The sequence below is a fragment of the Myotis yumanensis genome, unplaced genomic scaffold (genome assembly GCF_028538775.1).
Source record: "Myotis yumanensis isolate MYYU_CA2020_CCGP unplaced genomic scaffold, mMyoYum1.0.hap1 SCAF_1, whole genome shotgun sequence".
NCBI lineage: Eukaryota > Metazoa > Chordata > Mammalia > Chiroptera > Vespertilionidae > Myotis > Myotis yumanensis.
The window spans coordinates 208,354,921-208,373,977 of NW_027223752.1; the positions used below are offsets into that span (position 1 = coordinate 208,354,921).

The 19,057-nt window shown below is 43.6% G+C and overlaps 1 protein-coding gene across 1 annotated transcript in view; it reads left to right on the forward strand.

Moving 5' to 3' along the window:
- The first annotated feature begins 3,036 nt into the window (after positions 1–3,036).
- The window catches only part of LNX1 (ligand of numb-protein X 1), a 113,987-nt gene continuing 97,966 nt past the window's right edge, over positions 3,037–19,057 (forward strand). The window contains exon 1 of the mRNA XM_070396578.1: positions 3,037–3,207. The gene's annotated coding sequence lies outside the window, so the exon portion shown is untranslated. The remainder of the gene's footprint in view (positions 3,208–19,057) is intronic.

The window sequence follows — 19,057 nt, forward strand, 5'->3', positions numbered from 1 at the left end:
AGGTGGGAATGGAGTAGTGTGTGTTTAGTATTTGCCAACCACCTTGGCAGTGGTTCATATGGAAACTTAAGGTTACGTTATCTCATGTCATCCAGCTGTACGGAGTTCCATGTTCTATAAAAGATATCATCGAGAATTACAACTGATCATTCTGGAAGGGCCCCTCAGGCTGGCCCTCCCTTCCTGGGTTGGCTTGGTAGGCTTCAAAAAGATGATTTCAAATATGCATTGGGGGTGATGGATTTCCTGGTGTTTTTTCTCATAAATATGTATATAAATGTACCCATATATCTATATGTTGTATACATATATACTCAATGCATAAACCAGATTACTAATTCAAATGGAGACATTTGAACAAGGAGTAGAGTTCCTTGGAGACATTTCTTCCCAGAAATTACACTCCCCAGGGCCACTTCTTCAAGGCACTTCCTTCTGAACAGAAGAGAAGCTTCAGAGTGTCCAGGAAATTGCCCACGGAGCATGACGTCAGAGCCTTCCTTCCCTTTCCTTCCAGAGGCTGAAACTGCTCCGGCCCTGCCATTCGCTGGTTGTGCTGTCACTAAGCACATTGTCAGCCTCTCTGTGCCTTGGTTTCCCCAGCTGTAAATGCAACTAGTAATAGTACCTAACCTACAGGGTTGTTGTGAAGAGTGCTTAGAAAAGTCAGAAACACCTGCTAAGCACGTATTCAATGTTAGTTCTTTAGGATTTTTATTTATATCTTTTCACCAATACTTCAGAAATTCCCTTTCCGTAAGAGTGCAACAGCCCTAAGAGAATAATGAAGCCCTTATTGATTTTTTTTTTTAATCATTGAAGAGTATTCTAAATCCAGGAGTACCAAGACCCATCTCACTTGGTATGGCTGATGTGTGAAAAACTTTCTTTTCTCTTCTTTATACACAGTACCTGGGAGTGAACTCTACTCCTGGTTCAATTCTTGTTCTGAATTTTTCTTCATAGACCATGTGTGCAGATGTGTGTGTGGCTGTGAATATAGGAGGTGAAGCCCCACAGCTCTGAGGCCCTTGGATGAGCACTATGCACTATCACTTCCCACACATTCTTTTCCTCTCCAACCCTCCCCGCTTCCAAACCAAAAAGCCTGTCTGTGATTCTCCTCTCTCAAGCAGGACCCGGGGCCCTTGGGAAGAGGTGAGGCATGACTGACACACAGGGAAGGCAGGCTGTGGCGCAGGCTGCTGGAGGGTAATCTTCTAGATGATTCATCAGGTTGGCAGACTCCCCCACCCCTCCTCTGGCCCCTGGAAAAACCCTGCCAGAGAAGGAGGAGGCTTTGTTTTGCTGATGTTTCTTAATTCAATATCAAACTGGAGAATGGTACCTTTTCCTGAAAGACCTGCGTATAAAAGGTCTTGCTGCCTTCATCTTTGCTGTCATTGTTTTTAAAAATAAAGGAGTAGCCCCACCTAACTTTCCACTGGATAAGACCTGAATGGGGGATTTTTATTTTAAGCTTCCGACTCTCTGCAAAGTGCACCCAGCTCCCAGGTGGGGAAGGGAGCCTGCGCAGTCTGCAGAGGCTAGATGGCTCGGAGAGGAGCCAGCTCTCCTGCAGGTGAGGCACCGGAGCCTGCCCCGCACCCCGCGACCTTGACTAGAATTTCCCTCTTTGCTCCCTGCTTGTTTTACAAGGTATCGAATGACAGCCTGCGTCTAGTCAATGTCAAGGCCAAGGGAACGAATCAAGACCTTTCGTCCTCCCCTCCCCTCCCCGTTCCTCTCCCCCTCCCCCTTCCCATTCACCCTCCCTCCAGCCCTCCTCCAAACCACAACACCGATCAACCAACCCACTGGTCTGAAACCCTCTGAAGTAGTACAATATTAGAAGCTGTGGAAACAACGCATTTCCAGTATCAGTAGGAGAGGGCAAAGGGACAGAAGGAGACAGAATTGGGGGGAAATGGGAATTCAACCTTTTTTTCTTTAAGGGGGGGGGGGCGGGGGAGAAGAATAAATATCTCTGGGCAAGCAGGCCTTCCTCAGGGGAAGGAGGACCCACCATTTCCCCAGGTAACACATTCCAGAGACTGAACAAATTGTCCGGAGATGCTGGACGGGGGCCACGGGAGTACACAACGTTTAAATCCAACCATGGGAGTTGTTTACAATCCTCAGGAAGATGCCAAAGGGTTTAACAGGCGGGGTAATGGCTCGCAGCTGCGGTGCTGGCTGGGTGGTACCTCCCCGCCTTCCCCGCAGGAGAAGCTGAACAACACCGTGACTGGCCCAGGGTCACACTCCAAGCTCCAGACAGAAATAGTTCTGACTCCTCCCTCCTGGCTCGAAGCAGCAGACAACGCTGCCTTATTACCGTGCTATCATTCCAATCTGAATCATGTAAACGGCTCCTAATTGCAGGCCTATAGTGAACTGTGGCCCTGTGACTCTAACTGCCACGGAGCTGAGGTGGGGATGACAGACTCCTGAATATGGAATTAAAATGCTGGAAGGGGTGGGGGCTGGGAGAAGTGTTTGCAAACTCGACTTTGAAACTGCTGACTAGTACCATGTTTAGGCGTTGTTTTTTAATGAATTTGAAATGTCACCTCCAATTTGTTACTATGTTGAAACAGAGAAGCACTTGAGGTTCAAATGAATGCCATTCAAAAGGGCATTTGGGGGTGAATCTGAGCTATTTTCCAAGCACTCCATCTTCACGCTCTTCCTTTTTAATGCCCGCTAAATTACCGCCTCATTTTGGTGTTTAAACTTCCCCTTTACCTCTTCTGTAGGTAGCTATGGGGGAGGGATTGGTAGGAAGGGGCCAGGGGAGCAACCAGGTGTATAAATTCAGATATGTCCACGGGGCTGGTCACGTGCTGTGCTCAGGAAAGAAAGTGCATTCCATGCAGCAAATTGCTCTAACTGATTCATTTGTCCAGGCAGAGACGCCACCTACCTGCTTGCAGGTATTCAGGTAAATGACAGGTGGGCGGGACCTACTGACTGTTTCAATAGCTAAGGTCCCAGCAATGTTTTATCTGTCGAGGCTCCCTGTGATGTCACACATTTCCTGCTCTCCACCGACCAATGCCCTCCTCCTTCCTCTAGGCACCTGTACGCCGAGGCTCAGGCCGGTCACAGCTCGGGCTGGGCTGCCCGGGGAGCTGCTGGATTCACCTGCACAGCATGAGAGCTGCGGGGCTGCTGCTTTGAGAGGCCCGGCAGACACTTACAAAGGTGAGCTGAAACCCTCCATTTGCCTCTCTCAGCATTTAGACCCCTGGCCCCAAGCGATCTGAATGAGGAATTGGAATGAAAACTACAAGCCCCGGGTGTTTGTCCCAGAGGGAGAAGCCCTTTGAGAGAGAAGCGCAGAGGGATGCCTTTGCCATTTTGGTTGCACAGGCAGGTCCTCCCAGGCCAGTTATTTAATCCCTTTTGCTTCTCTTAATCATTAATCCAGCCTCTGCTTGTCTGGGAAGTTGATCTGATTTTTTTTTTTTAACCCTGGAATGGAATAGAGACTTTTGAAACTTAACTCAAAGGTACAGACCAATTCAGCCGGTCTAGTGGGGGTGGGGAGGCCAGCGCCAGCTGAATTCAGAATGGCTGTATTTGCTTTATTTTGCCGTACCTTCTGCATTCATCACACCAGAGGCAATTTCAACCGAAAGCTGCTCAACGTCCTTAATTGCTCCCCCCCTCGCTGAAATTTTTTCTCAAACAGGTAAATTCTGTTCCCCACTCAGACGCCCTCTACTCCAGTTTCCCTCCCTCTACAGTACTTCTCTTTTGAAAAGTCTACTGTTTTCTTTGTTCTTTGCTAAACACCCTTTTTAAAACCACTTTGCTATCTGGTTGGAATTGTTTATATTCACCTCTGGACTGGCTGCCCGTTGACCCTTCACTTCGGTTAAAGTAAAGACTATTTCCTCTTTGCTTACAAGAATGTAACTTCAGGTCTGCCATTTAATTTTCTGGCTCTCGTCCACTTTTTCTCTTTCTCTCTTTTAGTAGCAAATATACTGGGGAGATTGTTCTGCGGGGACCTGACATTTTTACAAGTAATTTTACCTCTAGGATCCATTTTGGTTTCCTAGTCCTGAGCACGCAGCCGTTACTACTTCTGTTCTTGACAGTCCACTGGCCACACTCGACAGTGGTTAGAGCAGGAAAGCAACCATCTCCCAACACAGTTCCCTCCGGGGATGAGCTGGAAACTTGGGAGAGAAGTCCACCTGCTGGGGAGGCATTTCATTCATTGGCTGTTTTTCTGAGATTTCAGTCAGCAAATATGTTTGCAAAAGAATAACCGGTGAGGAATTATGCTCCTCTTCAATCACCCAGGAACTCAAAGTGCATGTCAGTTCTTCAAAAGTATAAATTGAAACAAGATGAGAAGTTTGTTTTGTTTTGTTGTTTTTTGTCTCAGTTGCTTCTTGACACTGAGAATCCATCCTGTGCTGGTTGCCAATTTCCCTCTTGCTCCTTGGAAGCGGGTATTGTTCTTTCCCACCTTTGTGTCTATTCTTTTCCCCTGAGCCAGTATGTTGGGTGGTGGCCTCTGCTTGTCCCTCGCTGGTGTTCTCACTTGCTCCAGAGTTTTGATAATAGAGGGGAGAAGAAAAATCTCTTGGGTCCTGAATCTTCTGGATAAAACATGTCTTTAAAGTCACAAACCTCTCCCACAAGATTACCATGGTTCTCGGTTCTATGCACAGTAATTAATTTATGATTGAAGAAATCATTTCATCACTACATGTCAGTTTCTACAGCCACTAAAGGAACAGAACTATGACTACCAGTTCCCCAGAAATAAAAAGGAAACAATGACAGAGACTAGGGTTACTCAGGGTCAGGTTACTTAGAATGCAGTAGATCTTTTGGAGAATTGGCACATAAGTATTGCCCAGAGGGGTGGGAAGAGCCACCGTGGTTCCCTGCCTGTAGTAACTCCATCCCTTGGTTCAAGTGGCAATAGGGCCTGACTGAAAAAATGTACAGTCTCTTCTGTTCATATCCTTGAGCAAGTTACTTAACTTCTCTGACCTTCAGTTTCTTCTTCAGTAAAACGTGAATAATAATCCCTATGATGATAATGTAGTCGTCAGAAGTAAATGAGACAACATGGAGCGCTGAGCGGCAAGGTCTGTGCTAGGTGGGGGCCAGATGAAGGCAGGCCCCTCCTCCTTGAAGGCGCCTTCCGGGGTTGTTCCAAGGGGATTGTCTGACCCTATGGAGATAAAAGATCTCTTGTGTTTACAATTGTTAGGAACCCTGATCATTCTTGTTATGGTTATTAATTGTAAGTAATTAACATCAATGTTAACAGATCAGAAAAAGAAAAACAGGGTTATGGTTATTAATTGTAAGTAATTAACGTCAATGTTAACAGATCAGAGAAAGAAAGCAGGCAGGAGAATGCTTAAACTGTGTCATTAAACAGCCAGGCAGATTGGTCTCTGCCAGCCTCGCAGGCCACTGCTGTCCCCCCACCTTCCTCAGCTCAGGGCTCTCATCCCACGAAGTGGTCCTATAAAATGTGGTCCCCCACAGGTCTTCGGGGGATGTATCCTCTTGTGTTGGCTGTAATGGGACGTGCAGACTGCCCTTTCTGCTTTTAGCTATGCTATTTCCAGGCCAGATGGGGTGGGTGCTTACTCTCCTCCAGACTTGTAGGCAAACACCCATTGCTGCAGTCTGGGTGAGCTGCCTGCCGAGTCACTGGGAGAGGAGGCAGCTGGTTTGGAGCCTGCACTGTCCTGTGAAAGGGGAATTTGTGAATTCTTTGGACAGGATTGTCCCCCTCATGGAATATCCTCTGCCTTTCGATGACCTTGAGTCATTGCATAAAAACAGGTGTGTTCCAAGGTCCCTGGGACCTTCTGAAAGTCTCACCCTATCCTGAAAAGATAAGGCAAGCTTTCATCATTCAAGAGCAAGGGAACAGCCTAGTTGATTGATGACAGGGTTTTATAACCCTGAGCCTGCTACTAGCTTGCTTAGGGGACCCTGGAGAAGAACCTCCACCTCCCTGCCCATCAGTTTCCTTGTCTACCTTTTCCTAAAAGAGGGATGCTGAAATGGTGTACTTCACAAACCACCACTGTCCTCTCACAGAAGCTACATGGCTGCACACCTAGGGAGGGGAAGGGTAGTTCAGACTGACAGCTGAGGGGTGGGTAATGCCTCACTAAGGCATAATAATCTTATTTATTCCTTTCTAGGTGGAATAGTGCCACTGCTTTAGAATAGTGGTCTGGTCTCTGGCATCAGTCTGCCTGGGTTCAAAACCCAGCTCTATCACATACTAGCTATGTGACCTGGGATAGGTTATTGACCCCTCTTTACGCCAGCTATAAAACAGTTACTGTGAAGATGAAATGAGCTGAAATATGTGAAGTTTTGGAGTAGGACCTGGCATACTGATAGCTATTACTAGTATAAATTTATTGAAAGGAAAGCGAAGTAGGTAGAATCAGACAAATCTGGATTCGAGGCTGGTTCTGCCATGTAAATTACTAAGCTAAATGAGTTTCTTAGTATCTCTTTGTCTCAGGTTCACCATCTGGAAAATGGAATAGTTACCAAACCCAGTGCTTTTGTGAGGAATAATTGAAATGATTTTATGTAAATGCCAAGTATATAGTAAGTGCTCAATACATCTTAACTATTATTATATATTATAGAAAACATTTGTTCTATTGGTCAGAGTTAGGCATCTTAGGTCATGCTTAGTCTGGATATAATAATGATAGAAATAGTAGTACATTGAGGGCCAAAGACTCTGAGCAAAACAGATTTCCCGAAAGGCCCCCAAAGGCCCAGAAGGAAAACCTGTTAATAAAGATTATCTTGTTTATGTTGGAGTTCCAGGGCAGGGGAGCTGCCAGTGCCATGCCTGGTCTGTGCAGACTGTGGGCAGGAGGACTCTGCGATATAAACAAACAGTGGATTCTTCTGGAGTAGTGATTCCTGGCTTCCTGGCCCCTTTTTAGATTTGAATTCCTCTCCTAGAGTAGAGAAAATCGGGTCTGCAAAGATCCTGACCACTTACAGGGCCATTCTCTAAGATTCGGCCAAGAGAGGACTATGAGGGAGGCTCCTCACTGCCATATAGTATCACAGACTTCCGGTGGTTACAACTATTCCTGATATTTATGTGCCCGCATCACAGTCTCACTCTCATGTGGGTGGCAAGTTTATTGTCCTCTGACAGTGTGTCCAAAGTGTTGAGGGCTTCTGAAAACTATTTGGTAGGAAGACTACATCACTCTTCTAGGTCAATGGGATTTAACTATTTACTATCCCCAAAGAGTAAGAGTTAACTTGGAAACCATGTAAGTTTCTAAGAACAAACACTTCACTGAACTGAAATCAGAAACAGCCAATGTTGGCTGCCTCCTGTAAACCTCTTACATTCACCATTTCCTCGTATCTCGTCTTGTTCTAAGTGATTCGAGGACACGCAGTGACTTGTTGTTCAGTTACCTAGAGACACAGTTCAGATCAACAATAAAGAAGGATTTTCTAAGAATTAGAGTTGTCCCCAAATCCGTAGGTTGCCTTTGAGGAACTGCGTTCCCTGTCACTGAAGATGAGTGTTTCTGATATATTTAACGCCTGGTATCTGTTTGCTGAATGAGTGAATGAATGGATGGATTTGTGTTTCTTTAGCAGCACATACACTCATCTGTAAATAAAGATTCTATCACTGATCTCATAGGATCATTTTACAAATTAAATGAGAAAATACATGTAAAATACCTGGCACGGTGTCTGGTTCCTAGTGAACTGCTTATTAAATAGTAATGATTATTATTTTATTTTACATTATATTCTAAAAAGAAGGGGGGACAATAGACTCCAGCTTCAAGTAGAGGGTTGACAAGAAATTTGCCGTTTGTATTAAGAGTCTCTTTATTCCAGTTCTCTTCACCCCTGCCCTTCATCCTCTGCTTTTCTAGAAAACCCACACCCCCTGCTCTAGGGAGTCACCTGTCTTGACATGGTAGACTGCCTAGTACACTTCTACCAGTGGCAGGAATTCTGTCCCAATTAAGCAGGGCCATTTTTTGTATATCGCTCATTTGTGACTTGGAATGCATGGACTTAAATTCCATCATTATTTCCCAGTGACTCTTATTTGTTTCTTGTGTTTGATGCATTTGTCACAGGGACACCAAAGAGTCTACCAACAGCAGAGTGGAAGCTCTCCAGGAATTCTCTTTAATGGCCTCTTGGCACCGTGCATGGCAACAGCACATGCATGATGGTGCCGTCCAAAAATGCCATTGCTATCTGTGGGGATGATTTGCATAACTTGCTGATGATGCTGGGTCAGTCACGTGGCCTTTTTTGAATAGAACGCTGCATGTTTAGGCTCCTGCACACTCCCATAATACATGAGTCACCCAATGTTTTCATAGTCCTCATTAAGTACTATTGCTATGCTTGTAATATGTCTTCAACAACACACACCCCCTCAGCCATTCTACCTGTGGCCTCTTTTCCGCTTGGGGCCCTTGCAAATGTGGCTTAACAGTTATCCTTGAAGATATCTGTATTATAACTTAGTAATGGATTAAAAGGAAATGACTACATTTTATACTAGGCCAAAACTGCTATCCCTAAGTATGTAGCAGCCTAAGTAGCTGCCACCCCCAACATCCTTCTGGATTCCTGAGCCGTGTGGAGAAGTGCTGGGGTGCCTCACTGGGAATGTTCACCCCACTTCTGGGGGATTCCCCTGGAAATACATAGCCCCTGTATTATTTTCCTAGGGATGCTGCAACAAATTACCATGAGCTCGGTGGCCTAAATCAACACAAATTCATCCTCACACAGCCCTGGAGGCCAGAAATCAAGGTGTTGGCAGGGCCTTGCTTCCTCCGAAGGCTCCAGAAGAGAATCCTTCCTCGCCTCTTCCAGTTTTTGGTGCCTCCAGGTGCTCCCTAGCTGTGGCTGTATAACTCCAACCTGCCTTTATATCACCTTCTCCTCTCGCCTGTGTCTTCTCTTCTTCTGTCTCTTAGAAAGACACTGGTCATCGGATTTAGGGTAAAACAGATAATCCAGGATGATCTCATCTCAAGATCCTTAATTACCTCTTCAAAGACTATTTTTCTAATAAGGTCACATTCACAGGTTCTGGGGTTTAGGACATGGATATAACTTTGGGGAGAGGGGCCGTCATTCTTCATCCTACATACCTGGACTGACATGCATAGGCACAGGCCCCTCCCACTACTTATAGAGAGATTCCTTGTTCACTTGGACCCTGAAATATTGGAGAAAATGTAGGCAGCCCTTGCTGTAAAAAGGAAGGAACTTCTACCATTTGCAACAGCATGAATGGACCTGGAGAGCATTATGCTAAGTGAAATAAGTCAGTTGGAAAAAGATAAATATCACATGATCTCACTCATTTGTGGCATATAATGAACATAAACTGATGAACAAAAACAGAGACAGAGAAGCATCAATCAAACCTCAAAGGGAAGGCAGGGGAGGGTGGGGGGAAGTGGGAGAGATCAACCAAAGGACTTGTATGCATGCATATAAGCATAACCAGTGGACACAGACACCAGGAAGGTGAGGGCATGAGTGGGGAGCTGGAAGGGGCAATGTGGGGATAAGGACACATATGTAATACCTTAATCAATAAAGAAAATAAAAAATATAGGCAGCCTTTGCCACTACCATTATTTATTTCTATGTTCAAGGCACAGTAGTGCTTTATGTTCTAATGACCTACTGAGTCTTGTAGTCAACAGTGTACGGTATCTACAAAAGCAAATCAGTAAAGGCCACCTTAGGTTGCTTTAATACACAGTCCTGGTTAAGAACGTGATTAGTGATTATTCCACAGAATCTTGAGCCCATTAATCCACAACTAGATAAGTGTTCACTTCCAGGTGCCCTGTTTTAAAAGGACCATTTACTACCACCTGGAATACCCAGGAAGACAGGCAACTGGAACAACCAGAGACAAAAAGAAAAAATGAGAGAAACCACCACCAATGGTGTCTTTAATTTGGGGGAGGGGAGGCTGTTGTGTTTTGAGAAAGCAAATGTGATCTTTGTTACACTGAAAGGCAGGACAAGGGCCAAAGGTCATAGCTGTTGGCAAACTGATGAGCTCCCCATCACTGGAGGTGTTTCAAGCAGAAGCTGCTAGGTCGTCCCTCAAGGATGCCAAAAGGAGGATTCCTGCCTTGGTGAGAATCTAAGATCCTTACCCAATTGAAACTCTTGTGACTTCTAAATAAATCATTTTAAAATTTCAATTATAGACTATCATGTGGGAACAACAAACACCACTGTGTGTTCCTCTTCCTTGATTGAGAAATTTGCTCAGATTCTTTCCCCAAACCTGGATTTCTTCCCACATGTCCAAATCCCATTTATCTTTCTCGATCTTTTCAGAGGACCATCTAGTCCATGAACTTTCCTTGACTGTTCTGGGCCATACTCTACTGCTCTCTCGTCCCTTTCCCTCCAACCTTGTCTTTGGCTATTATTTTAGAAGACCATACTCATTCCGTACTTACTTTGTATTCTCTTGCAATATATTAACGTGTTTTTTTTCTATATGTATGCTCTATTTTCTGAATTAGACTTAAATTCATTGAAGATGAATTGAATTCATCACAGAATTTAAGACCAATGTCGTCATGTAATAGGTGATCAATGAGTATCTGTAGAATTGAAACACAGATGAAAAATGTTGACAGTGCAAATATCTTCCTTCATCTTGTTCTTCTCTCCATAAAAGATTATCTGCTTAAAAACAAACCAACACCATAAGCACTTCCTGAGATTGTTCTTTTAGCTTTGGGTGGAAGAATGCCCTGCTTCTCCTCTGACGTCAGCCTTCCCAGGTTCCTATGACAACTGTGTGCCCTAGGTCAATGCAAAGTACTTCATTTCAGTTGTCGATAGAGGGCCAGATCATGTTGATAGACCAGGAAATGGGAGGACATCTTTTCTGGGACAGAGTTCTTACAAGCAAACCCAAGTATGAAAGGTGTGCCATCACGCCCCAGGGGAAAGTCAATAAAACCTGTCAGGAAAGGCAAAGCTCCTCTCTAACCAGCTCGTGAAGACCTGCCCTGGCTCCTTCAACTTGCATCTAATTGACCAGCTACTTGGGATTCTTCTCACTTAACTACTTCCCTTGTTTTTCCCCACTTTCTGAATATCTATGCCAGGGGTGGGCAAACTTTTTGACTTGAGGGCCACAGTGGGTTCTTAAACTGGACCGGAGGGCCGGAACAAAAGCATGGATGGAGTGTTTGTGTGAACTAATATAAATTCAAAGTAAACATCATTACATAAAAGGGTATGGTCTTTTTTTTTTTTTTTTTTTTTTAGTTTTATTCATTTCAAACGGGCAGGATCCGGCCCGCGGGCCATAGTTTGCCCACGGCTGCTCTATGCTTTCAGTTATTGACTTCAGATGTATTACCTTGTCTTCTTTTAGTTCAGTTCTCCTCTAATTTCCTGGCCATATTTTGACCTCTTTAAAGGCTGTTTATATGTTTTTTTCTGTCCTTTCTAGTGTTGGCAATGCTATGCAGGCCAGTGTCATTGCATGAATGAATTGCCTACTCCCTCTTGGAGACCATAGATTTAGATCTTAATTAGGAGTAGAGCTAACCTTGACCTTTGTAACAGCCCATAAGCACCTGCCATCCCTCTGCTCCCTCTCCTTTTCCTCTGCAACGTATATGGCACCACCCCCATGTCACCCTACCCCCCGAACCCTTGCTTCCTACTCAGGCTCTTGGTTCAAGAACATTGTTTATCCCATGTATGACTGTTTTTTTTTTTAGTATTTTATTGATTTTTTACAGAGAGGAAGGGAGAGGGACAGAGAAACATCGATGAGAGAGAAACATCGATCAGCTGCCTCCTGCACACCTCCTACTGGGGATGTGCCCGCAACCAAGGTACATGCCCTTGACTGGAATCAAACCTGGGACCTTTCAGTCCACAGGCCGATGCTCTATCCACTGAGCAAAACCAGTTAGGGCTGTATGACTGTTTTTATTCAGATCACTAAAGCCCCTAAGTCCTTCCTATTACAGATGTGTCTCTAAGCTAAGGAACAGTCCATTTGTCCAGCCTCTTATGTACATTAGCTCACAACTGATACTTATTTTAAAAATTGATTGTACCAAGTTGATATTGACACGTTTATCCATAATCTGAAATGTAACTTATTTTGTTTAATAGAAGCTCGAGTTTGCCCTAATTTTGGCAATTACTTTCCTCCCCATAATCCAACTTAGGAGTTCTAGCCAGGGCCAGGGCAGTGGTTAGGCAGCCATGCCTGCTGGGTACTTACTTTAGAAAGAGAGGCAAGGCCACCCAGGTAGTGGAACTGGTCCACTCTGTTCCTCCTTGGTGTGCTTCTGGTTTTCAGGATGGTGCTTCTGCCCGAGGGGTGGCCCCGGTGACCAACTTGAAACCAAACTGCCCCTATTCCACCCCACATGGCTTCATTCATGTTTTGAAGCATCGTTATCGACAACAAAAACATCAAGTTCAGTTTCTTGCAGCAAATAGTTCCCTCGGAGATCATCTGGTACAGGGGTTCTTAGACTTTCTGTGTTTGAGACACACTGTTAAACATTAGGTTTGGTTGAAGGGAGTAAAAGATTTCGAACAGCATTAAATAAGCCAGCAAAAGTTGTGAAGCAAACAAATACTGTAGGGTAGAGACCTACACCGCTGCTAAAATGTCACAGTCCATACAGTGTCCTTCCAGAGAGAACTTTCCCATCACTTGACTGGACTTCTTTATATACTCACAAAACAGAGCTCTTCCAGGATCCAATCATTTGTGAACTTTGGGGGGGACCTGTCTTTAGATTACACTTCTCATTTGAGGCAAGTTCTTTCTTTCTTCGTCTTGCCTCGTGAATCCTTAAGCAAACTGCTTACCTGGTATCTCTAATAAATATAATAACCAACTGGAGCAACAATCAGACAAGACCTTGGTTAAAATTTAGTGGCACACCTGTGACAAAGTTGTATCTCTCCGGTTTTGCATCGTGTGGCTGGGAACCAGGTTAGGTTTGAGGGAAATATTGAGGCCCAGAAAGGTTGTTGGTAGCAGAGTCGCATTCAAACCACAGTCTTGACAACCCCACTCTCTCTACTTGGGTTTCAAAAATAAAAGCAGCAGGGTCATGATCAAGGTGAGGCCAATGAGGAACTCACCTTCCTGTGCAAAACTGAACGGCTCCAAAAATCTCAGTAATCACAATAAGTAATATTTTAATGATTATTTTAAAAAATCAAAATTAGTGCAAAAAAAATCCATGATGAACAAAAGATCAAAATGTATTGAAATAAAGACAGGATCAGTAAGCTAAAGTTATTTTAAAAGTATTTAAGATTATCAGTCAGGAGAAATTGTCAAGTATGCCAATGTCCTCCATTCAAAATAAGATAAGAAAAGAGGTAGTTTTTGAAAATATAGTTGAGATGACTTCCTTTAAAGTCAGGAAAGTGAAACTATTTCTTATAATTCTGCTTTTAGTGTAAATAAAATATTTAAACTTAAAATGATCTTGTGATTTTTTAAGTATATTTACATTTCACCTTTCCCAAATTTTTTCCATTCCCTTAGTGATACCATGAAAAAATACGCAAAAACCTATGTATCAGGAGACACACCTTTCCTTTTGCCTCAGGCCACAACATGAATCAGCACAGCCCTAGTGGGGAAAGTGTATCTGTTATTTAGAAATGTCTTCAGTGGATTTTTGTGAACATGTTTGTCATAGGCCAAGTAGGAGTGGTCCAAACCATGGCTTTTGGGTAGATGCCCCTCCCCTGGATGAGGGGAGAAGTCCAAGGTGAATAGTCCCCTTGAACACTTTCCTTCTCAGGCACTTGTGCATCTTCTTGGAGGCGGGGGAGGGGGGGGGGGCAGGCTAGGGAGGGAAGGGGAGGGAAAAGGAGCATCTGGAGCTGCAGGGCTTCCAGTTCATTCCATGGCCCCTTCATCAGCTGCCCTTGGCCTGCCACTAGTTTAACATTTTCATGTATTTGTGAATTTCAGTGAACATTAATCAGTGTTTGTGCTCTGGGTAGGAGGAAGTATCTCTGACTTGCCATTTGTTTAAATGGTTTCCATTTCTCTTGTGTTATTTATTGTGTTGGTAAATTTGAGGACAACACGATTTATCAAAATAAAGGAGTGCTTACAAACAAATGGAAAGCCCCAGATTCCCCAAATACCATTTGTTCTGGGGATCAGGTTGTTCACTAGGGATTCTAACATGGAACTGTTCGGCCAATGAGGATTTTCTTCTGTTTACATAAATCCGCCCGAGGCCACTAAATATCTTTGCATTTTCTGAATGGTGTTCATAGCCCTTGGTTTTGCTTGTAAGAGCCTAGTGTTCTACTTCCTTAACCTTGATTTTCCTATCCTCTCTGCAGCCAAGAATTGCTAATAGCTTTCCCTCAGGGCAGGGTCTCCTGCTCAGTCTGCCACCTCCCCCAAGAAAACAGATACAGTCTTAGGCTCTGGAGTGGTTAGTCCCACTTTACTCTGTCCTGGAGTTTTGGGGTTCATTCTCCCCACACGTTGTAGGAGGGACACTTATAGATCAGCAAGCTTGCAGAGGAGAGTAGACGGGCTTCTAGAGGCCTAAAACCTGAAGGAACGCCAGGTGAACCTAAGGCTGCTGAACCTGGGGGAGAACGTGGGGTCTGTCTTCAAATAATTAGGGGGCTTAATGAGCGATGCATATTCTGAATAGCTCCTAGGATAATGCTGGCACCTATGGAGAGGTGGGTGAGTTCTAGGGAGACAAATTTTTTGCTCAATGTATGGACTCTCCCTCTCTAATAGGTAATGCTTTCCCAAGGCAGAATGTTCTGTTTTGTAACATAATAAAGGCCTGTTGCATTTAAGGACCATCTCTCAAGGCCGCCGTTCAACCTATAGGTCAATGGCTGCAAGGTTTCATCAAGGTTAACGTAGCAATGCAGGACATGCTGCCCTTTGACTATAAGGATGGATTCTTTTTTCCCCTTTTTTAAGTTTTTCAATCACAGTTTACTTTTAATATTATGTTGTATTGCTTTCAGGTACAGATCATAGTGGTTAGACAGTCACATACTTTACAAAGTGACCCTCCGGATAGTGCCAGTACCCTCCTGGCACCACACACAGTTACCATAATATTGTTGACTACATTCCCGATGCTGCACTTTCCATCCCCAAGACTCTATGATAACGATCAGCCTTACTTGTCAGTCCCTTCATCTCTTTCTGCCAGTCCCCCCACCCCCTCCCCTCAGACAATCAGTCTGTTTTCTATGTTTATGAGTCTGTTTCTTATTGGTTTATTCATTTATTTTGTTCTTTAGATTCCATATGTAAGTAAAATAATATGGTATTTGTCTTTCTCTGTCTGACTTATTTCACTTAGCATCATACATGCTAGGTCCATCCATACTGTCACAAAGGGTAAGATTTCATTCTTTTTTTATTTCCAAAGTAATATTCCTTTGTATATACATACCACAGCTTTTTTATCCACTTGTCTATTGATGGGTACTTGGGTTGTTTAGGATGGATTCTTTTTCATAATATGATATCCCATCAGTATTGTTGGGAAACCATGACTCCTGCCGCTATTGAAAGGATGCTGTAGAGTTAAGTCTTATCCTCTTAGTGGGAGGAAATGTGGAATTGTCAGTGCAGCATGCCAAATGGTAAGTTTCTCCATAGCCTTCCTAGTGGGTATATGGTTTACTCTGGTGGCTTCATCAGATAGCCATTGTCTGTAATGCTAGGGTGCATTTAAAGGAGAACTAGTGGGACCATAGCACACAGGAACTCCACTGTTCTGGGAATTCATCTCATGAAAAAGTGTTTCTACCTCCAAACAGGCTGTACTCCAAAGGCTATTTTATTTTTCCAACTGATGTTTAAAAATATATTTTTATTTATTTCAAAGAGGAAGAGAGAGGGAGAGAAAGATAGAAACATCAATGATGACAGAGAATCACTGATCAGCTGCCTCCTGAATGCCCCCTACTGGGGATGGAGCCTGCAACCCAGGCATGTGCCCTGATCAGGAATCAAACCCTAACCTTCTGGTTCAACCACTGAGCCACACCTCTCTAAAAACCTCAGGCTTCTAGTCTACCCCAAATCAGAGGTGGAGGAGAAAAAAATGGTTCCTAAGCCACAGTAGGGTTGTACCTCGCCCAACCCCCATATGCACACCCAAGGAGGGAATCCACTTCTGTGCTCTTTCTCCAACTGTGTAAAAAAAAAAAAAGCCCTAACTGGTTTGGCTCAGTGGATAGAGCGTTGGCCTGCGGACTGAAAGGTCCCAGGTTCGATTCCAGTCAAGGGCATGTACCTTGGTTGCGGGCACATCCCCAGTAGAAGGTGTGCATGAGGCAGCTGAATCGATGTTTCTCTCTCATCGATGTTTCTAACTCTCTATCCTTCTCCCTTCCTCTCTGTAAAAAAATCAATTACATATATATATATATATATATATATATATATATTTTTTTTTTTTTTTTTTAAAGGCCATATCACAGCTTTCCTTTTGCCAGAGCCAGAAGTGCTGATGGCTGACAGATACAGGAGCCCAAAGCTGACAGGTCCTCTCATTCATTTTGGGGGAAGAAAATAGTTTACTGTTTAAGCCTTAATGATTTTTGATCATTTCTTCTCAGTCCAGCAGCGAGGCACATCTATGTCTAAAAGCATGATAGATCATACATGTTTATAACACGTAAACCGGAAATAAGAAATGTCAGGTAAATGTTCTTAATCATATTTTTTAAAGTCTCACTAGTTCTTTCTTTAGAGCCAAAACTGCTTATTCAGTCAGTTCTCTCATAATCTGTGTTTATTCTTATAGGCTTTATTTAGTCTAAAGCAAAGTTAGAAAATATATACAGCAGTGTTTACATTAATATTATATGAAGAATCTGGTTTATGTACATGCTTAAGTGCCAGGGAATTCAAATTGCTCTCAGAGGTAGAGTGAGAGGGAGAGAAAGAGGGAAAGAGAGAGGGAGGGAGGGCAGGAGGGGAAGGAAGGAAGGAAGGAAGGAAGGAAGGAAGGAAGGAAGGAAGGAAGGAAGGAAAGAAGGAAGGAAGGTAGGAAGGAAGATTTGAGTTGGATCTAAAAATTTCCATTTTTGCTTGCCCCACACCATTAATTCTATCTTAGGCATCCTAGCCCTCAATAAAGTCAAGTAAACTTTTGATTCAGAGAGCTTGGAGAAGCCTACTTGCCATGGGACATAATGAGATGTTAAAACTTCTCATTTCCCATGGCTCTTGTATTTGGTTAGTTATGTTATTGGGATTCTGACTAGTCATAATCAGGGAAGATGCTGGGAGACAAGCAGCAGAATTGATGCAGAAACTGAAGTCAGCCGTCCCTTCTGGGTTTTGTTTCTCTTTCTGTGTGGCTAGCAAGTTACTTACACGTTACACTTCAGTTTCCTTATCTATTAAATGAAAAGCAAACAAAAGACCCTGGGGATTTGTGAGGATTACATAGCATGATGTAAGGCCCCTAGCACCGTGCCTGGCACATAGTCAATGCTCAAAAAACTGCTAGAAAGCAAAGAAAAAAAGGATTTTCCCAACGAGCTAATCACTTAAAACAAAATAAAACACCTCCAATTTATCGGCAGAGAATCACAGAACTCTATTTCTGGAAGGGACTTTTAGTACCTAGTCTAGTGGCTGTATGTTTGTTTGTTTTGAAGCCAGTGTTCTTCAAATAGAATATTATAAGGAAGCTGATGAGTCAAAGCAACAAAGTGGAGCTGAGACTGGGCGGGGTGAGGCGGCCACAGCTCCATCTCTGTCCTTCCTTCACTGGAAGATGCTGATGCATCTGACACCTCCCAGAGCATAGTGTGAATCCAAAAACCCAGCCTGCTCCACCATCTCACCAAAGAGGGAATGGCCTGGAATATGAGGTTGTCTTTTCAGTGGTACAACCAGAGTGACATTCCTCTCGTTTTCTGGTACAGCCCATAAAAGAGAATAGATGGGCCAAAACATGTGAAAGTATTTGACCAAATTCTTACAGAGAAACTTTTAAAAGATCTAGAGCAAGCATGTCAAACTCGAGAGCTTTAGTTCAAAATGTGTGAACCTTATTTTTTCTGTGGTAGAGGATAATCTTTTGGGTGGCCCGTTTCCATTTTTATGTTTATCTTTCAACTGTTTCTCATGCCATTTAAGTTTTTCCCTGTGTGGTTCTAGAACCTTCTAGCAGCCTTGATGACAAATTGCAGTTGGGTAGATTTCCGTAAAATTTGAGTAGAAACAACTTCATTTTCTCCTGTACCTTCTACCTTAGCCCTCTGTAGTCCCTTCTGATGCTAAAGAAAATGCTATGGTTCCTAAATGTTTTCACGTTCTGGGGTATTTTACTTCAACCTAACTAGAGTGTTCGTCCTGGCATATTAGCACAGCACAGAAACAAACACGAAGCTGACCCAATGGAAGTTTGAAGTCAGTGTATTTTCTTTTTGAGATAAGGCGATGTTTGTACAAACAGCCTTGGACTTTATTTGGATAAGAAAAAAGATATAACACAATTTATGACTGCATGCTATTTCCAAATGTGGCTAATTTCCTGTTGGGTTATTCGTGTGTCTTGCTGTTCTTGTGAAACGCTTTAAGTCTTTTCATTTACTTTCAGAAAAGAACAAAGTTGAGTTGGGGGATAGTGTGGGTTTGGGATTCCTAATCATCTTGAGAGCTGACCCAGATTCTCTGGCGCATACCTCTGTTTGCACTGCTTACCTGGGCTGCTAACAAGTCGTGCTCATGTCCACTCCCCTGGACCGGAGACTCCATGAGAGCAGGGGCATAGCCTTTAAAGATCTCTGTAAGGTCTCTATACCCAACTCACTCCCTAGATCAGAGTTGGTGCTAGAAATAGTATTTATTGCCCTGGCTGGGTAGTTCCCTTGATTAGAGCATCGTCCTGATAGGCCACGGTTGTAGGTTCCATCCCCTGTCAGGGCACATATAAGAATCAACCCATGAATGCATAAATAAGTG